Source organism: Sinohyriopsis cumingii, chromosome 8, assembly GCF_028554795.1.
Source record: "Sinohyriopsis cumingii isolate HCF-2022 chromosome 8, ASM2855479v2, whole genome shotgun sequence".
NCBI classification, from domain to species: Eukaryota; Metazoa; Mollusca; class Bivalvia; order Unionida; family Unionidae; genus Sinohyriopsis; species Sinohyriopsis cumingii.
In genome coordinates, this window is record NC_142968.1 from 30,454,396 (window position 1) to 30,474,956 (window position 20,561).

General features: G+C 35.3%; 1 protein-coding gene across 2 annotated transcripts in view; it reads left to right on the forward strand.

Moving 5' to 3' along the window:
- Positions 1-380: 380 nt before the first annotated feature.
- Positions 381-20,561, forward strand: part of LOC149793224 (uncharacterized) — a 113,285-nt gene continuing 93,104 nt past the window's right edge. Inside the window, exon 1 of one of the 2 annotated variants that reach the window (XM_089967190.1) lies at positions 381-680. The gene's annotated coding sequence lies outside the window, so the exon portion shown is untranslated. Of the gene's footprint in view, positions 681-12,649; positions 12,877-20,561 lie in introns of those variants that run through there. The other variant, XM_089967191.1, reaches the window with a different exon arrangement.

The window sequence follows — 20,561 nt, forward strand, 5'->3', positions numbered from 1 at the left end:
GAATATCATGATGAACGGTGTGTGTCTGCATTAAATCAAATTGTTTGAGTCAGTGATTTAGCTTATTTTAATAATATTCCTGTTATTTACAAGTATTTGTGGCCGTTGTCAGGCTTGGAAGTATAATCAGCTTTACGCAGTTTGTGTCATTCTTTAGGTATAAAAACTCAGTTTATATTAAGTTGCAGGCATAGATCTACATATCTACAGCTGCTTTCCGTGTTAGATTCGATCATGTTTACAATCATTAACTTTCTCAAACATAGTGCCTTCCCACGAAATATTGACTGCACCACTGAAAGCAAAACCAAATGTTTGCTCAACAGCACTCGTTGATATATTACCTGTTAAAATGTAGTCCTTGCAGTGTTATTAATTTCATGTATGGAGAGTTGCTGAGTCATTCATGTGACAGTTGAAGCGGCATAAGAATGATTCCCCATTGACGTGATTGGCATATATTATATACATGTTTGGGTGACATTACATACAACAAATGTTGGTGTATATTAGAGTAGTTGTAACATTCTAGGAAAAAAGAGAAAAGTGTTAAGTAAGCTGCCACAGTAGTACATGAATATTTACCAGCAGCGTACACATGCAAGGGGAGGACTATTCTGTTTACAGTATCATCTATCCGAGATAACTTTGTGTAGGAATCATAGTGGAGTTTGCTTGTGGTATGTATAACACATTCTTGTCTTTCTTCCATACGGCATTAAATATTTACGAAACCCAAGGCAACTGTATCCAGTTGTGATGTTTCAACGGTATATATCAAAGGGTAGTAAAGCGAAATGTAATCTTTGAATCTCTGTGCCAAAAATAGATATTCCTTTATAATGTACAAAAGTTTCCTTTTTCATCCAGCAAACGACAAACTGAATTTAAGGTGCAAGTGAATATGATACATTCTATTTCTGGAGTCAATACGTCTGGCATGAATTTATGTTAAAGTTAGAGCAAGTGCGATTAAACTGTACAATACTTGCTTATGTATTACATATCTTGTTTTGAAAAACTTGATATGAGAAGAGTCAAATAAGCCATAGGCTCAGTTTTAAACTACCGGGCGAGTTTTTTTTTATTACTTTACTTGTAGGTGACATTGGCAAACTATTAAGTACCTTTTGGCAAGATGGCCCATATACTGCTCGTTATCATTATATTAATATAAAGAGCATGAAGCTCTTGGATGCATATTATAGTATAATTAGAACTCAATGTGGAATGCCAAACAGCAGTAGCTTTATCATATTGTTATATTCTTTAGCATATATATATATATATATATATATATATATATATATATATATATATATATATATATGACATGTTCCATTTTAGGACAAATATAATGCTAAAATTGAGTCATGACCTTAAATTCTATTTTCGATTCGGTTCTATTGGCTCCACTAAAATAAAACCACATAGTCAGAATGTGGGAAAACATAATGCCTAATAATGTGCACAGAATATGTTAATGTGAACCAATCTGCACGTATGGGAACTTTGTTTGAAATATATATTTTTTATGTATACCTATATTGTGTGCTTAACCTTTGACAGTAATTGAGGGTAGAGGCCGACCTGACTAATCTTTGATTTCGTATACAACATAATACATAGCTAACTCTTGTCTATGATTTTAGATTACATTTTACGATCATAATTATCTGAAGGTAAACATGCTCAAGACATTGTTATTCTCCTGGAAAGAAACCCTTGGTGTAGTTGATGCTAGTCATGTTCTTTGCTATGGTTTCGGCAAAAGACCTGACCTTGTTTCCAACTTAGAATGTTCTGGAAATAAACTTTGGACCATCATCATTGTTCTGTTATTGTGTCTTATTTTTTATGTAACCGATGTAATCAATAGAAAATTACTCATTCCTATTTTTGTCATCTGTTTAGAGGAATCGGTCATTTCTTGTGTTTATTTGAGATGATTTAATTTATTTGTTTAAATTATTGGTCGGAATTACATTAGCATATTCATTACCATTAACAGTTGGCATTGTGATCTATTCTAGGATTTTGGATCCAAAAACTGAAATAAGCTTTTATGACTACAAATTTGATGAATCTTCGTCTATTGATGGGATCACGACCAGAGCTTAAGTTATTTGTTGTCAAGCGGTGTGTACGGCGATGACTAGTCAGATCAATCCGGGCACGGAAGTCTCTCCCGCATGTGGAGCACACAAGGGTTGGTATAGGAGTACAGGTGTTGTAAGCTCTGGCCTTACGAGTGGCACGTTTTCTCGGCGCCTCAGCAATTTTCTGCTCTTCTGCTGTTCTGCTGCGCGGGCGCCAGATGTGATTTAGATGCGCAAGGAGAACATGTTTTGCGCAACTGTATCTCATAAAGCACTGTTGATATGAAGATTTTTCAAGGACACCTTCAGTGTGTCTTTGAAACGCTTCTTTTGGCCTGCAACAGCACGCTTTTGCTCGCAGAGTTCGCCATAGAGCAGCTGTTTTGGAATCAATTCCTCGGGCATGCAGACGACGTAACCTGCCCAGCCCTCTATAGCACAGCGAAGACATATGGAATGACGGCCACGTGAGAAACTCGGTATCAGGAATTGTATCTTCCCACCTTGTATTGCACAATCTTTCGGAGACAGCTCGTGTGGAACCGACTAAGTTGTCAGGAATTTCTACGATATACAGTCCACTTCTCTATGGCATACCAGAAGGTGGTGACCATTGCAGAATGGTGCACTTTCAGCTTGGTGGTAAGAATGATTCGTCTGCGGTCCCACACATTTCTACGTAGTCTCCAGAAGGTTGGGCTGGCTTTTGCAATTCTCAATGTCAATGTTGACTGCTTTTGAGAGGCAGCTGCCCAGATAAGTGAAACGCTCGACAGCCTGGGTTTTCTGACTCTTCATTGTGATACAAGGTTCGCAATATGGCTTCCCAGGGGCAGGATGATATATGACTTCAGTCTTTTTGTTGCTGATCTTGAGGCCGTAGTCGTCGCATGCCTCAGCGAACCTGTCTTTATTATTTCATATTATATATTATTTCATATATAAATGCACTTGGAACTTTTGCGTTGCCTACTCATTCGCTAAGTAAGCCTATGGTTTGATTTTGCATCCGTCGAGTCTTTCTTCGTCCATGAACAATTGTCGTATCAGAGTTTGATCGAATTTAATGTATAAGCTTATATTGTAAACTCATCAAAGACCTATAACTAACGACCGAGACATGCTTATAATCGCTAGATGTTATGTCTTCTGACTGGCAGGGCATCATTTTACTCTATAGGTCATATTTCGAATCAGATTTTAATCCTGGTAGTGTAGCTGATTTACCAAAATTTAAAATATTCGTCATTACGAATAGTATCTGTATGTATAATCTTGAATTTTAAATACCAAGTTTTCATGCTAAAGAGAAATATATGAAGATGGCAGGAAAGATAATTTAATGTACATGTGCTGAAGGCGTGTACAAGATAGATAATATATAGTAATCTTAGGAATCATAGAGACAACATAAGTGCCATTCCAAGATTAAGACATTGCGCAAATAGAAATGGATGGCCAACATTAAGATGAAGAAAATGAAAAATACTGAATGACTGTGAGTATTAATGAAACTCAGAGTATTATCGTTGAATCCTCCAACTTTCATTATCATTTTCGTCACTTTTTATATATATGTTGAGAGAGAGAGAGAGAGAGAGAGAGAGAGCAAAGACCGCATAACGTTTCTCGGTGCATCTTCAATAGGCAAGGCCCGCCAAACAAGTTATGGAAACGTTATGTCTCTGGTAGCATGATTATTAGATAAATTAATAAAATAATTTATTATACTTATTTCCGACCGAGACATACAAAGACTTATAAAAATGGTACTAGAAGCTGCTTGCTTGGCGCTCAGTATTAAGAGGTTTGTGTTAGGACTGGTGGGCCTGGTGTCAGAATAATGTGTCTGAGTGAGGCATGATGCTAAATGTCTGCGACATGATGCCCCAATGCTATACATCACTATAAACTGCCATACTGCAGACATCGTAGCGATATGACTCAAATTGTTAAGCTACGTTGAAAATCCAAAACACCCGCATATTATTATTATTATTATTATTATTATATGTACCAACACACGTGCAATCGATAGAAACACATGCGATTTTTGCAATGTATTTTTTAAAATATTTTATAATTTTATATCCGTAACATAATGATTGCTATCCTTCTGAGACAGTGGGTTCCATAAGTAAAACAAACTTTTGGTGCCCACTTGGAATTTTTATATATATATATATATATATATATATATATATATATATATATATATATATATAAACCACCTGTGTATTGACTATTGATAAATATATTCAAATAAAATGGGCTTAGGATTTAGTTATAAAGCCTTCTTAACAAATATTCAAAGTATACGGATATTAACAAAAACACAAATTAAATGTTGAAACGAACAACTTGGACTGAGCTGACAAGAACGCATTTACTGAAATCGGCCTTTAGTCCCTTAATTTCATGCACCTCAATGACACTATTTAAGCCAAAACAGACCCTCATATATTCGTAAAGGTATATCGTTTTCGACCGGTATACATGAATTAGGGTTTTTTCACTATTGACTTGGCTATCGTTACAACGCTACCGTAAACAAAAGAACAAACGTATAACAACAATACAAGTAACAACATTAGAAACATAAAAATAAAATAAAATAAAAAATAATGGGTACTACAATAAGTTCAATAATTCAAATGAGGATAACATTCTAAGATATAATGTATTATAATGTCATAAAAGAATATTTTAGCATTAGTTCAATATATTGGAATATTAGAGAATCACCAACATTTCATTGGGTTTAATAAATTAAGTAACAGTAGGTCTTGTCTATATTTAGTCTATATAATCATGCAAATCAGTGTCGGATCCACCTGAAGAGTAACGTGAAACCATTGCATAGTGCTTGGTATGTGTAAAAGAGATTTTGAATATCTTGTTGATATTTATCATGCATAAGTATAACAGAGTTACTAAAATAAATACATAGGTTTCATATATACTTTGAGATACCAAAGCTGCTGTCTGAATGTTGATATCATTGAATGCAAAAAAGAGCTTTAATATCCCACCCCAACATGACTGGAGATAAATTAGAGAAATATCATATTGATTATAGGCCTGTAATAACATATACAACTGTACATCAAGTCTTTGAGGAACCTGCACCACCTGCTATGTTACTACCTTACAAACCATGTTATGGTTACGGTGCTGGAACAGTTGAATAAGGAATAATGAAGAAGGAGGGTATACTTTAGTAACGGACTACCAAATGAAGGAATAGTGTATCTGAATCATATTATCAAGTCACATGTGATTGCTATTTTAGATGTTCAAATACGAAATAGATTAAGTATCACACAGTTTGTTTCTCCTCTTCAAGGCACGGTAAAAAAATAAATGGAAACTTCGAAATAAAAATCTGTATTTAGGTTCGATGGAGAAGGTTATAACACAGATAGAAAAGTTACTATATAATTTCAAAAATATCTCGCAGACTCAATTTAAACTCGGAGTTAATCTTACTGTAGGTATCAAGGTGGTAACGATTACAACAACAACTGATGGTAATTCATCAAACGATATGCAGGAAATATTATAAAACTCATAATAATTATGTTGACATGCATACATTTATTCATTATATGAAACATGATTACTATTTCTTTACTTTGTCTGTGCTGGCAAGAAAGAAATAGATTAATTTTTGTTAGATCATTTTTGTTACCACAAATAAACCTTTTAGAAAAATATCAAATAAGTCAATTAATGCAAGAATTAATAGAATGGTATTATCAGCCATTAAAAAAGAATGGGAAAGTTTATTTTATCTGGAATTAAAGTCTCCAGTGGGTATTACTTTGCAAACGGAAGCAGAATATTCAACGAGGGACTCCAGACTATCAATACATTCTTTGTAGAAATGAAGACTGTCATCGGCAGGAAGATAAACACCAAATCCGAAAATAAGAATTAGATTCGGTCGTTACCACGATCTACTTACTTGAGAGAATATGCAAGAATTTCTTATTGCCACACCGCTTTTTCGACTTTAAGTTTTTAAGTCATGCTCACTATTATCTACTATCGTGTAAAATTTAATAATATTTCTTTGAGTGGCTTGTTAACTTATGTTCACATATGACTGCAATATGAATGTCTAATAGATCAAACAAATTATATTAACGGTGTGCAGATGACTGTATGCCCTTTATGTTCCAAGTAAATAAGCTGAGACCATTAACAGGTAATATAATAAGAAACAGAACAAAAATAGGCAAGGTTATAACTTGCTTGAATCTGAGTAAGAAACTGAGTAACAACATTCTAAGGAAATTACTACCACTCAACCTGCGCTTCATAATATTCTTCTGGGCTGGTGTATCGCATATTTAGAGTCACAACGGTCATCATATTCATTGTCATAATCATAGTTATCATAGCTATATCTGTTGCTTCTTTCACCACATAAATTGAATGTCTGTTATGATAGTTATTGTTTCCATTCGAACCAGGTGATTCCTTTTCTCTAAACACCTTTTCTCTGTCATATCTTGAATGAAGCTGGTTTCTTGTCATCCTCTTTTCACAGGTTACGCCGGACGCGGCCAAATAAAATCTCGATTTCCTACAATTCCTGACTTCTCAATAGGAATTTTTATCTTTACAACGATGTTTCCTGTGTTTCTTCTACAACTGGGTAATAACACTTCAATTGGTTTACTTTTCATACCAATTGCAGTTATATCTGTACCTATTTTTGGTAAGACAATGTTGCTTCAAGAATATATAAATCATGTTTAAGTACAATATTGTGTGTGCCATCTGTCTCTAATGTTTGAAAAATTCGTTGTATTTATAAGTAATTAATCGTTGACTATCAACTGAAGTTTATGGTATGGTCACGATGATAAAATATATATACAAGCATCTACTGAAACACGAGTTATTCTAACATGACCTTAGTAGTGTGATAATTTATATTTCATATCAATACCAACTCGATACCAGTTTGGCGCTATAACAGTAACACTTGAAAACGCACACTCGTTGGCTGCACCACCAGGCTTGAAATAATTTAGGGATCGTATCTTAAACGAGAAAGTGGAATTCACCGCTGAATCCGCCATAGTTACATTTACAAACGAATACGTTACAGTAACATTGACTCAACAACGACAAAAAGATCTCGACTGTTATTTAACAAGGACGTAATTATCCGTGCTTCAGTTCTTGGGCGAAGACGAAAACGATAGTGTCAGATATTATTCAGTGGTAAAATTAGTATGGCTTGATAGAAACCTGGAGTTAGGCCCCGAGAACGCAAACTTGCCTGCAATTTAAATATTCCCCAAGTAGATATTTTCTATGATTGTATGACTGGTATACAGTAGTAATTGGTTGGAAGTGTTCTTGTACCTTAACAAAGGCAGCCTGTCGAGCAATTATACTATATGACCACTTCATTAATAGAAGAAATATAATGGACTCTAAGCACTACCGACGTGAAAAAGTTACCAAAGCGGAACAACAACTGCAAGATGAATTCGCAATGAGAATTATTTTGCCTTTGAAATTCAAAAGTGCATGCCAATGCAATTTGTGGAATCGACACGGAAACAACCGTTGGTTTGCATGTGGTGGGAATCACAGTCACAGGAACTACCAATAAAGTTTGTTGTTGGAGCTATATAGATAGTAACCGGTATCACGGCGGTCCTATTCAAATCATCTCGATACGATTACATTCGCGAATACGTGTCTATTTAGAACTTATCGCAAAGGCAAAAAGAAAAAAAACACTCAGTACGATTAATAAATTCTACTCGATCGCTATTGAAGATATAATAATTATAAAGACCGAGATAGAGACTCTACTGGTGGAATTGGAAACTCACCATCGGATCCACACACAGATACGAAACCGAGTCGCTATCGACCAAATACAGCGGATTTATAGATAGTGAAAATGGATTAGCTGTTTGCCTTTGTATATTAATCGGTTTGTTAGACTGACTTTGCTTTGCAGAATGGCCTACGTGTTCAAAGAGTGTAGTAATTGTATTTCAGAAAAAAAAACTAATAATTGTATCCCACAGGAAAAATAAATTAAATAAGTTAATAACAGCTACACACTTTTAAGCTAGCCGATTTTAGTGTATAAAATAGTTCACACTAAGCAGTCTGCTTATATTTTTATTGTCTCATAGCGCTTACACATGCGTGCGACAATCGAGTAAACGAAAATACCTGCAAACAATTTATTTTCCTGTAATACAAAGTGAAAAAGAAAAAGGAACTTGCATTATTGTGAATTAAATTCCAAATAATCCTTAAAGTTCTATAACAAGTCCAAAGTTTAGAGTGTTCCGAATGAATTCCAATCTTGCCTGTACTGATGTACTAATAATCCTGAATAGGTTGATGTACCAACAGTGTTGATGTATCACAATGATATATTCCAGAATGCCTTCGAATGAATTCACCATATTCCCAACATAGTATTTTAGTCCAAACTTTCAATCAGCACTTTATAATTCCAATGAATATTTTAAATGAATGATTCCTTTCATATTATATATGAAAACAACTAAAAGTGATTCATCAGACTCATATAAAAATCGGAATGGGGACATTTGTTGACAAAAATATTCTTTTATATACATCCGCAATTGACCTATTTGGCAATAGCATTAATTTTTTTGAAAAAATCTCAATCATCTTAATGGAAAATTACACCATAAACTTTGCTTCCAGAACTTTCTAAGGTCATACTAAGGTCTAGATTTTGAACTCAAATTCAAATAAACATCTTACAAAAAGTGACAATCTTCAGGAAGGCCAGAATTCTACCCTAAATCACGGACAACGGTCAAGCACACAATATAAGTTAGATATACATAAGAACTGTTGATTTCTCACGGAAGTGTTCCTGATGACTGAAATAGGTGCATATACCTGAGGCGTTATTGTATCTGACTTGCTGAGCATCTTTACACTGTATATGTTCTATTTCTCACTAGATTTTAAGGATTCCTGTATTAAAGGTGATTGTGTCAAGATCTCAAGTTGTGTTTATTATGAATGAAATATGTACGCTTTATGTGTGTGATTTAGATTTTAACTTATCCTTAAAACAATTTTAGTCATATCTCTATGAAGGCTGCAGTGTGGCAGTTTATAGAGATGTCTAGCATTGGGGCATCATGCCGTAGACATGTAACATCATGTCCCACCCAGTCACATTATCCTGACACCAGGCCGACCAGTATTAACACTAACCTTTCAATGTAGAGCGCCAGGGAGGCAGCTGTTAGTACCATTTTTATAAGTCTTTGGTATGACTTGGCTGGGGTTCGAACCCGCAACCTCCCGCATCCGAGGAGGACGCTCCAATCACTTAGGCCATCGAAGCGGTTGACACTCTTAATAATCGGTCTTAAACATCAGCGTTACATAATACTTGTTGACGGCACATATAACATTTTAGTGTGTAAGAGATTCGATGTGTATGTATATCATCGGTCATAAATGTGTAATATGAGCGAGAATATCGTTTTAGAAAGGGGATATATCTTTTTCTGTAAAATGATAATAACTGAATTGTCTAGACAGCTACCAAAGTCATAATTGAGACATTTCTTACACACACACACACACACACACACACACACACACACACATATATATATATATATATATATATATATATATATATATATATATATATATATATATATATATATATATATATATATATATATATATATATATATATAACCCGCTAGGGTTCGAATTAATCTATACTGCACCGACAAAGATAATACTGGCTTTGTTCTCTCGCACTGCATTTATTAAAACCTGTCCAAACAGACCGGATGCCTCACACAAGAATCATAGCCAACTTAAGATGACTAAATATATTATGCAGTATAGATTCGTGTGCACAAAAAGGAAACTCAAATACTCTCACATCTATTAGGTCCTTTTGTTTCTTCATCTTATTTTCTGAATATCCCATTTTAATTGTGCAATATCTTAATACTTCAGAGGCATTACCTTAATATCAATATTTCCTAAGAGGTGTTTCTTCTGCATTTCACACATTCAACACATACAGAATATATTTTTCCCTTATTCATCCCACTATCTTTCTCTTTAATACGGAAACATTCACAGAGATATAGATATTTCGATAATTATTTAGTTTTGTATTCCTATTATATACGCACATGCACACCTGAGTAGGTGTTATAAATAACCTTGAACAACAAACTCCCGTCGTATTTACCAGGCGGGCTAATGTAAACAGATATACGTGCCATTTGTAAGGTGCATATTCTGAAAGCGTAATCCATACTGTGCTCGAATGAATGCGGGTTTCATTAGTATCATGTTCCTTGTACCCCCCGGCTGACTTGCTAAGGATATATGTGTCTAGAAACCGGTATTTACAGAAAGAGAGCGAAAATAAAAATACAGCAAATGACTACCACAGTGTGAAAGTATTATTCCATTTGCGGTTTTTTTTTAATCTCACGTCACACAAGTTCGCATTCATTTATTCTAAATGGTGTTAATAAAATATTTCAGAAAACGCACCCTAAGACTCGCGGGTGTATGTGTGTATATATATATATATATATATATATATATATATATATATATATATATATTCTTTTTCTACTTATAAACGAATATATTTCATTGTACAATACATAAAAGTGATATTTTAACTAGTGTACCACAATCAGAAATATATCCTTTCCATTTTTAATACACCAAACTTGTTCATACGTCGATTTAAGAAAGTATTCGGTTTGGGAACACCTAATCTGTTGTTATACATTGTGTTATTGTCATTTTACTATATCTGACCACTAAGCAAGTCCGATTCAGCAATACAACTAACTGAACTTTTAGCTGTTATCAAGACAGTACAAGGGATATAACTTCGAAGGGAAGCGAACAGCGCCGGGTCAAATATCTTCTTGATTTTTTTTTTTAATGACTGAAAGGTAATTTTATTTAACAAAGTGCTCATTTTCCTTGATGCTCTTATGTTATGTGTTTAGGCTTTAATAAACAGTAACAAAAGAAAGAGTGAAAACAACAAACTTTGAAAAATTTAACAAATAATTTATTTCCCTGGAAAAACAATGTAACAATGAAAAATAAGAACTTAATGTTTTAAGAATCAAATCCATAAATAATCCAAGAACATTCCACGAATTAAATTTTAGAAGTCCTAGCAGTGAAATGTTCCAGTGAAGTCAAGCTCTAGTCCCGACGAAAATTCCAAAATGGACGGCAATGACGTGTACTGTAGTCAGTATAGCGCTGATTTGTTTACAGTTCTTTGTGACCCAAATAAAATAATATTCAGGTGTTTGAATTCCGAATAAAATTTAAAGAAATGTCTTTGTCCAAGAACTCTGTATGAGCACTCAAATATATCCAGGAAAAAAATTGATCTTTTAAAATCCAAATCATTTGAACAAATATTAAAATATAATTCCAAATTGGTCAAACACAAACACTTTCCAGTGTTCAAGGTAAAAGCCCAAACTGAGAAATATCTCTCTAAACATCACTATTAAATCTAAATACTGCGTAATTTAGGAAAACCCAGAATTGCGAAATAGAGGCTGTTTTCATCTAAAATTCACATACTCCCAGAATGACCTTGTTAAAAACCAATCATTTTACTTCCAGAATAAAATAAAAATAGAAAGTTGTTTACTTGTCTCAGTGATTTCTGGATCAAGATCGGATTCCTAGAAAACAAAATTACATTACTCTTACATGTAATGAAATTAAAAATAAAAAGATTATACAACTTACAAACAATTAAATTAAATCAAATATAAATCAAATCAAATATACGTAACAATGCATTCATAACTTCTGTTAGGCACATACACTCAAGTGTAGAAAGGCAAGATGGGAAATCGTATATTTTTCCCTGCGAAAATAAGGATGTATTTCTTACATGATTTTATACAGTGCCGTAGAGAGCGATCATGGGCCCTGGGGTAAGAAATACCCGGGCTTTTCTTAATTCTTGTTCAAACAAAATTTTTCTGTTATAAAATTTGAAAGTGTTGTTCGGCCCGGGCCCCGGGGATATATCCCCGGTTGCTCCTCCCCCTCTTGTCGGCCTGCTTTTATATAGTTCACGCGTCACACTTCTTTCTGTACACATACTTACACCATAGATTGACATCTATGTTTATAGGTAAATAGATACAAGTGCGATGCGTTTACTGACATATTATTCCATGAATACCATGTTGTAATTAATGCCAATTTGATTGACATTGACTATAAAATAATATTATGTTTGTCAACTGAACGAAGTTAAATACGTTGAGATAAAGGGATTGAATGAAGTCAATATCTAGTCCACTAATTTGAAACAACTTTAAAAAGCTATTTTGCACAGCCTTATTATTTAGCTAGGATCATTGAAACGTTGAGCTAAGGAGGTCTATCGATTTACAACGACATTAGTCCACGTTTTCAAATACGGAATAGTTTACGCCAATAATGATAGAGAACACATACTGACTGAGCTAAAATAGACGCTCAAAATGTAAAATCAAATAAATCTCACATTAAATGCAAATTACTCAGCCTGTATTTTGTACAAGATTGGAGAATTTAGCGATAGCACATTTAATTGGTTATATCAGGTGGACCGATCGATTTTTCAATATCTGGATGTGTCAAGATATCGATATCAAATAGACATGGGCGAATTAATGTGTATACAGAGGACTTAGCTGAGCGCAGCATATATACAAGAATTCAGGTATGTTACGTTACACGAAAACTATTTTGACAGAACTACATTATCAATGATGATAATAATTTATACATTGAGCAATGTAGTTTCATGTACCTGCACAACTGTTATAAATTGCCATCTTTTTCCGGACATCTTCATGCGTTATTGACAAATGATTGTGACAGAATCAGGATTTGTCATCACATCTATGGTCAAAACTCTTTTCAGCAATATGTGCAAGCTTTTGGTAGGTTTCAATACATCACTCGGGACTCGGTAGTGTATTTAAGCTAGACATTTATGTGGCCCCATGTGATCACGAATAAGGGGATATGAAAGAGAAGTTAGTTTTCCTTGTAACGACAGACTGAGAATTCTCCAAAATTTGGCTGAGCGGTTTGATGGGCTGATGATATATCTTGTGATGACGAGATGACGTCATGTTTTGCGAAATTATGGAGAGCTTCTTTCTCTGACTGAGACAATCCTTCCTGGCTGTAAACAAAATAATGATGAAACATATAATTTAATCAGCTTACAATGTAACTTTGACGTGAATATTTGCAGAAAGTGTTTAGATAAGATTTGACACACACACACACACACACACACGCACACACAAAAACCACACACACACTTTGTATCGTCTTTCTTTCGGCTGGTTTGTTCGTAAATGTTACCATCATTCATAGGTCAAGATATATCGTCGCCTGCAACTGGCATAAATCCGCTACTCACGTTTTTCACGGATTTTCGAGAGAGAGAGAGAGAGAGAGAGAGAGAGAGATGGGGGGGGGTAGTTGCAGGTTTTGTATAGACTTACCTTAATATTATTACTTTGTATTGTCCATCCATATGATCTTATGTTGGTCGATTAATCTAATACCGGAGGGGGGGGGGAGAGAGAGAGAGAGAGATTAATAATTGAAACGTCATCGTTTGTCTAGAAAGAATATATACAATAGCCTACTGTTGAAACCATATTTACATTAGTATTTGGTGGTCATGGGCGGATCACAATTTGATATACCAACAGTATTGGAAGATCAAATTGCCTTTTATCAACACTTTACTTTTTAATGCGATTGGTATTTATCCGACGCAGAACACCCTAAGCTAATCATATCTTCAACTGTGCATGGCCTGACACATTACTTAGATCTTGTATCCACCCTAGCCTAAACATAGTCCCTATCATACTATTTGTTTGTATCATATGCAGCTGAACCTGAGCTGCTGTTTTTTTTTCAGGATTATCCACTAACTGGCATTCCTAACTTGAGACATATTCATTAATCGCCTGCCTAACGCTAAAACGTCAGCTAGTAAACATTCTTTCGTTCCAAATGAGCCAAAGTTTTAGTAAAATTTTGCTTCAGTATCATACATACTTGCGTTAGCCCCTAAGCGCATATCAACCATGACTGCTTCCCCTCCAAGACAACACCCAAATGCAGGCTTCGTAGCCACACTGGAGTTAACATTTTCAGTGAGCAGACATTTTTGCTTCCTACTTGAAGACATCATTGTTTTTGCCTGTTTTCCTTGGGTATTCCACAGAAAAAAGACGAGGCTCTGTGATACTGTGATTGAATTGCTGTTATTGGGGGGCTTTGCTACATCAGGGTCTGCATTAATTGGCCATGCAACTTTCAGCTAATACAGCGCTATCTTACATCCACTGAAGGAGGTCTTTAAGGCTGTCAGGTTTTGGTCAAACTTTAGTTTGCCAAGTGTCTCAACGAATGCATTAAACTCAGTAATATAACTTAACCAGTTTGGAAACTTGCAAATATCGTTATGCCCTCAAGACGATTAAAAGTTGGAGATGTCGGTGATACCCTTCCAGTATTCATAAATGATATGGATTCAAGTACTGATCAAACCTACCACTAATATATTTAACCTTTGTGGTACTGCCTTTGACTTTTAACCCACGTTAAGCAACCATAATACAATTCATAAACGTATTCATTACACATGTAATAAAGTTCATATATGTAGTATATTATTTCAACCAACAAGTTTCACAACACTGGAATGCAAAATAGTACAACATTCTTAATACCAAATATTCAAATGCATTGACTTAGATTTTGTTTTAGTCTATGTTTTCAACACCATTTAAATGTTCCTATGCTTATATACTCTCATCTAGTCCGGAATTCATGGCCTAAATATGGAATGCCGCATCCATCTCTACGTTGGTCAATTCACAGTCCCAAGGTGGGACTCACATGTAATGGGTCCTGAGAGGGGGTGTGGTTAGGGGTTTGCACCAATTCAACAATAGATACACTGGGATGACTCGATTTGTTACGAAGAAAACAACAGTAGTCCCAGTTTTTGGTACAGGGTATCAAATCAGACTGGATACACTGTCCTCAATGTGGAATTAACACTATAATGTAGCAAATGCTGATAATCCAAGCTGCGGAATAGCAGATAATTTCCATTCGTAATTGTGTGTGTGTGTGTGATTTGGGTTTTTAACGTAGGTTTAACAATTTTTCCGTCATATCGCTACGATGTCTGCAGTGTGGCAGTTTATAATGATGTCTAGCACTGCCGCAGACATGTAGCATGATGTCCCACCCAGTCAGATTATCCTGACCTCCCGCATTCGAGGCGGACGCTCTAACCACTAGGTCACTGGAGCGGTCATGTGATTTAACGTATTATGAAGGATATATAAATAATTTCATTCCAAGAACCAATCACAGTTAAACTTATATAAATAACATTTGATTTCCAGTGATACATAGGAATTCATGAACTGGAATTAATACTGATTGGGTCAGTGACCTATTTTTTATTCTGACAGCACCAGTAGAAATACATGAACATTGAAGTACTGAAGCTCGATTAGTACCGCCAAGAGTAGACAGTAGAACGGTGAAAATAACTAATCGAAATAAAAATGTGTGTGTATATGTTTGCATGTTGAGTGTGCGCGTGCGTGTATGCAGGCCGGCGACCATGCAATGAATGTATGTACTTTTAATGAAATAAAATAAGGTTAAGGTGCGTCGTGAACAAGGGTGTTAGTTGTAAAAAGCGAACAGCGATACAACACACATACTTTAGCCGGCAGCTCTCAAAGAGAATGCTATTACTATTTTGATGAAAACCTCTAAACTGGACAAAACATTCTGGATCTAACGAAGGCCAATATTCAATGTTTTACCCGCAAATTCATCGAAACGGGTTTCTTATATAATTAAATCTTTTCTTCAGCACGTGGATTCGTTTGGACTATGGAGATTGCACCCAGAACAGAACAGTTGTCTCCGTAGCGTCTCTAAAATATATATTTAAACTATTTATTCTTGTGATTAATTACATGTGCACATAACTGTGTTCCTGTGTGCCCTTTTCAAAAATTATGAACGACAAAAAGAAGTAAAGTTTATTCATAAGCATGCCATGTTGAACATTTAAATACCGAAGAAGAAGAAGAGGTTTCTGGTAAACATGAAAAGAACAAATCACATTATAGTTGTCGAATCTGCACACAAGATGCAGAATATGTAATGTACTGTAAAAAGCTTTAGCCTCGCCAGTTCACTATTCAGTTAGCGTATACTGGCAAATATTAAAATGGGCTCATTTAGTGTTCAAAAAGGTAAATGTGTGTGTGTGTGTGTGTGTGTGTGTACCCCTGTTTGTGCGTGTTTCTGCGTAAGTAAAAAGGTAGGAGTGTATCTTCATTCGAATCAACCCCAAAAAGTGCGTGGCACACCACAAGAAGAAATAAGTGAGTCACAAATATAAATAAAATATATTTAAAAAAAAACATTCACAACATTTAGTAATGTTTGTTGAGCTGTATAACTTGCAGATATCTATATGTGAATAGTATAATTTGCCCTTATATTATTATCCACGGAACCTACGACTATTTAGTGTACAAAAAATCATTGTTGTACTAGCTACATGGTTTAGAATATAAATTAAGATATATACATGGTAGTTTGAAATATATTTGTTTGTGTCAAGTTTTGAGACATGACAGCTTTGATAAAGTGAGGTTCTTCATGAAATATATCCTATGACTGTATTGAAAAGCATAGTTCTACATTTATCAGTCCATATAGACAGGTATTCATGCAGTACTTATAACAAAGTTGACATCTCAGTGTCATTCATTTAAGCTTTGAATACCTTCTAACGCTTTTATATAGCATTTGAAAAGAAAATCAAGCAATCTAAACAAAGAAATGGGAATATTGTGATAACGGAGTTATCGGCTTACCTTTTATAAACTTTTGCTTTTATTTCCAAACAAAAGATGCCGGGCATGTCATATGCGTTATGCTTTACCTGTGGAAGATATAAATACATTGTGTGAGCTCACCACAGCACTACGTAAACCCATTCAGATAATTTCCTTGTCAAATGAACGTACCAGTGCGGTGCACATTTTCTTGGATTATTCTAAATCTTATGAGTATGCTGCTGAAGTAAGTGGAAGGCTTACATGCTGTATGTTCAGCAGACGTGATTTGTTTTGATCTGTGTTTGCTGTATTAAGCTTTTTCATAAGCTACACGTCAAAATACTAATGAATACCATGTAAATTGACATATACTGTTTGAAACGCCATGTAATACAGGATTGCGCCTTCAAAATATATTTTTGCTTTTTGGCTCATCTTGGAAGAGATAAAGTGAATGTCTAGTACTACTGAAAGAAATTATAGTCTTACCTCTGAATTATTTCGAGATGATATGAATCAATCCCGACACATTGGAAATATATTGATCACAATGTAATATTCCAAATATATTACCAGTAATGAAGGGGGACGATATAGCGACGATGGGAGTGTTAAAAATGGGTGTTTGCCTTATGGCGACAAGGGGAATTTAACATGGGGAATTTAAAATGGGTGCGACTATAGAGCGACAAGGGGAAAATGGAACATAGCGACAAGGGATTGGGACTGTATAGCTAAAAGGGAAGTTGAACAAGGGTTTGTCTACCGACAAGGGAATGGGACATCCATCCATCCATCCATCCATCCATTCATCCATCCATCGATCGATTCGTAGATCCATGCATTCATGCATGCATACATCCATCCATCCATCCATACATACATACATACATACATACATACATACATACATACATACCTACATATATACATACATACAAATAATTATACAATAGACAAAAAAAATTGGATAGAGAAAATTGATATCTTTTCAAGACATGTGAGTGGCCATGAAAAGGACCGTTTAGTTTTTTTGTTAACATGATCAAATTAATATATATCACATCTGACTGGCCTTCTTCTCTGCCTCAAACTTCGTCTGACATCTGGACCGTAGAGTAAGACTCGCTTCAGACAGCCTTGCCTCTCCACATAGATTCTTCGTTTCCACAGGGCCGTCTCTGTCATCTTGGTGATAGCCCATGATGATTTGACATACATGGGACAGTCCGGGTTGAACAGCATCGACGATAGGAGGGTTAGTCCACATCTTGTGACGAGAACAGGTTTATGGAGTGAGGTGAACCGCAAGTTATTTATAGCGGAAGAGCGGATCGAAACGGATTGAGCTCTTTCACCAATCCTATCACGGGTTACAAAATTAAGTCACAGTGAGAAATCTGTCTTCCAATCCAAGAAGAGCTGCCTGTGACGTCACTTTCTCTACATAGGTACGCTAGCGTCTGTGCGCAGTGAATCGATGCGACATTGTTAGAACATGGCGGAAACTATGAAAACGATGAATTGTGGTGCACCGGCCGTGGAGACGAGGAGTGATGGCATATCAGAGGTTGATAAAACAACCAGTCCTACTTCCAGAAGAGAACGATTTTAATTGGGATTTAGCGGATTTTCTCTCTTCACAAGAATTTGTTCTGGTACCAGTACCTTCGCAAATTTCTCCTTCCTTACCGTAGGTCTAGGATTTTAAGCAGAGATAGAAAGAAGTGGAGAAAGTTTTGCAACAACGAAAGAAACAGAAGAATCCTTTCTCTTTCAACAGCAACAGCGAGAAGAAGAGGCAAGAAGAAAACGAAGGAATAAGAAGAAGCAGAGAAGAAACAAGGTGTAAGAGAGAAGGAGGACAGAGAAAGTCAATCGGCCAGGGTACTCTTGGACATTTTGGCAGAATTTAGGAGTCTGAAACAAATGTATCAGACTTCTTTTTTACGACCCAAGAGAGCAATACCTTCCCGGGCCAAACACTCCCAATCCCGTCGACACTCCCACTACGTTTGAGATAGCATGAGTGGTGATCTCTACCAAATAACCAACAGTAGCAGGTCAAGAAGTAGGCCTTGGCCGTGGCAAAGGGATAAGGCATTTAAAGCTGATTGCCTCCCGTTCCTGAGATTTAAAAAAGAAAAACAAAACAAAAAATTAACACCCAACGGTCCTTTTCAGCGCCACCCGCGTCTGTCGTAAAGAGACTACTCATTGTCTGCCAAAATCAAATAAAACTCAAATCTCTTTCTCCCATGATGCATGTGTGTGAGTGCGTGACTGTAGGTTCTTATAATTTTAAAAACCAAAACCAAGAGACACTTACGTTTTTCTTATGTTATATTCTCTTTTACAAATTACAATCAAATGTCACAACACATCACTTTAAAAAGTTCATTAGCTTCTTCTTTTCTTTTCTTTCTCTTTTGATAGAATTTTTTGTACTGTCTCAGGTTTTTCCTTTCTCCTCCTCTTCTTCCTCCCTTTCTTCTCGTCTTTTTTTCTTCTCTTCTCTTTCTGGACGGGTCTGGGTTCTTCCTTTTTGGAGGGTACCTCTTATTCCTGTTCGGAACCGCTCTCTTCCTCTTGCTTTTGTTGTTTCATAGGGTAGTCTGAAGACCAATGTCCATTCTTTTGACAATGATAACATGTATCTTGACCTTTGTCTCTTTTAGCGCCTGTCTCGCGTTGACGTTGTGAACACTAAATAAACCAATGTCCTTTCTTCTGACATATATAGTATGTGTCTCAACTTTTATCTCGAATGGAGGGGATTAGTCCGTCGGTTTCTCTGAAGAATACCTTCGTATGACGCTTCGCAAAGCTCTGATCAGAAGTTCGATCTGTGTTGGCTCTTCCATCTTTCTTGAAGGATTGAGAGCGAAATGAATACTCTGAGAGAAGACACTGACCCTTTATAAAGGGAAGACACTTACCTTATATATATATATATATATATATATATATATATATATATATATATATATATATATATATATATATATATATATATATATATATATATACATATATATACATATATATATATACACATATATATATACATATATATATTTATATACTTATATACATATATACATATATATATATAGATATATATATATATATATATATATATATATATATATATATATATATATATATATATATATATATATATATATATATATATAGTGACCATGGCGTTTACATTTGAGTCATTTAACATTTCGCAATCAAGATGAAACGATTTCATGAAAAAAAGAGAAGAAAGTAAGAGGCAGAAATGTGACCTATCGGCTCGCACAGTAGCTGAAATCTTGGCTCAAATCCATGCCAGCGATTTTGAAGATGACATGAGTGAGCCAGAAGCCAGAAGCCAGACCAAGAGAGTCTACGCCAAACCAAAGTCCACCGGCAGTATCCCCCGAAAAGTATTACCACATTCAAGGGACGGATAAAAACTCCTCTAGAAAATTTAGAACTA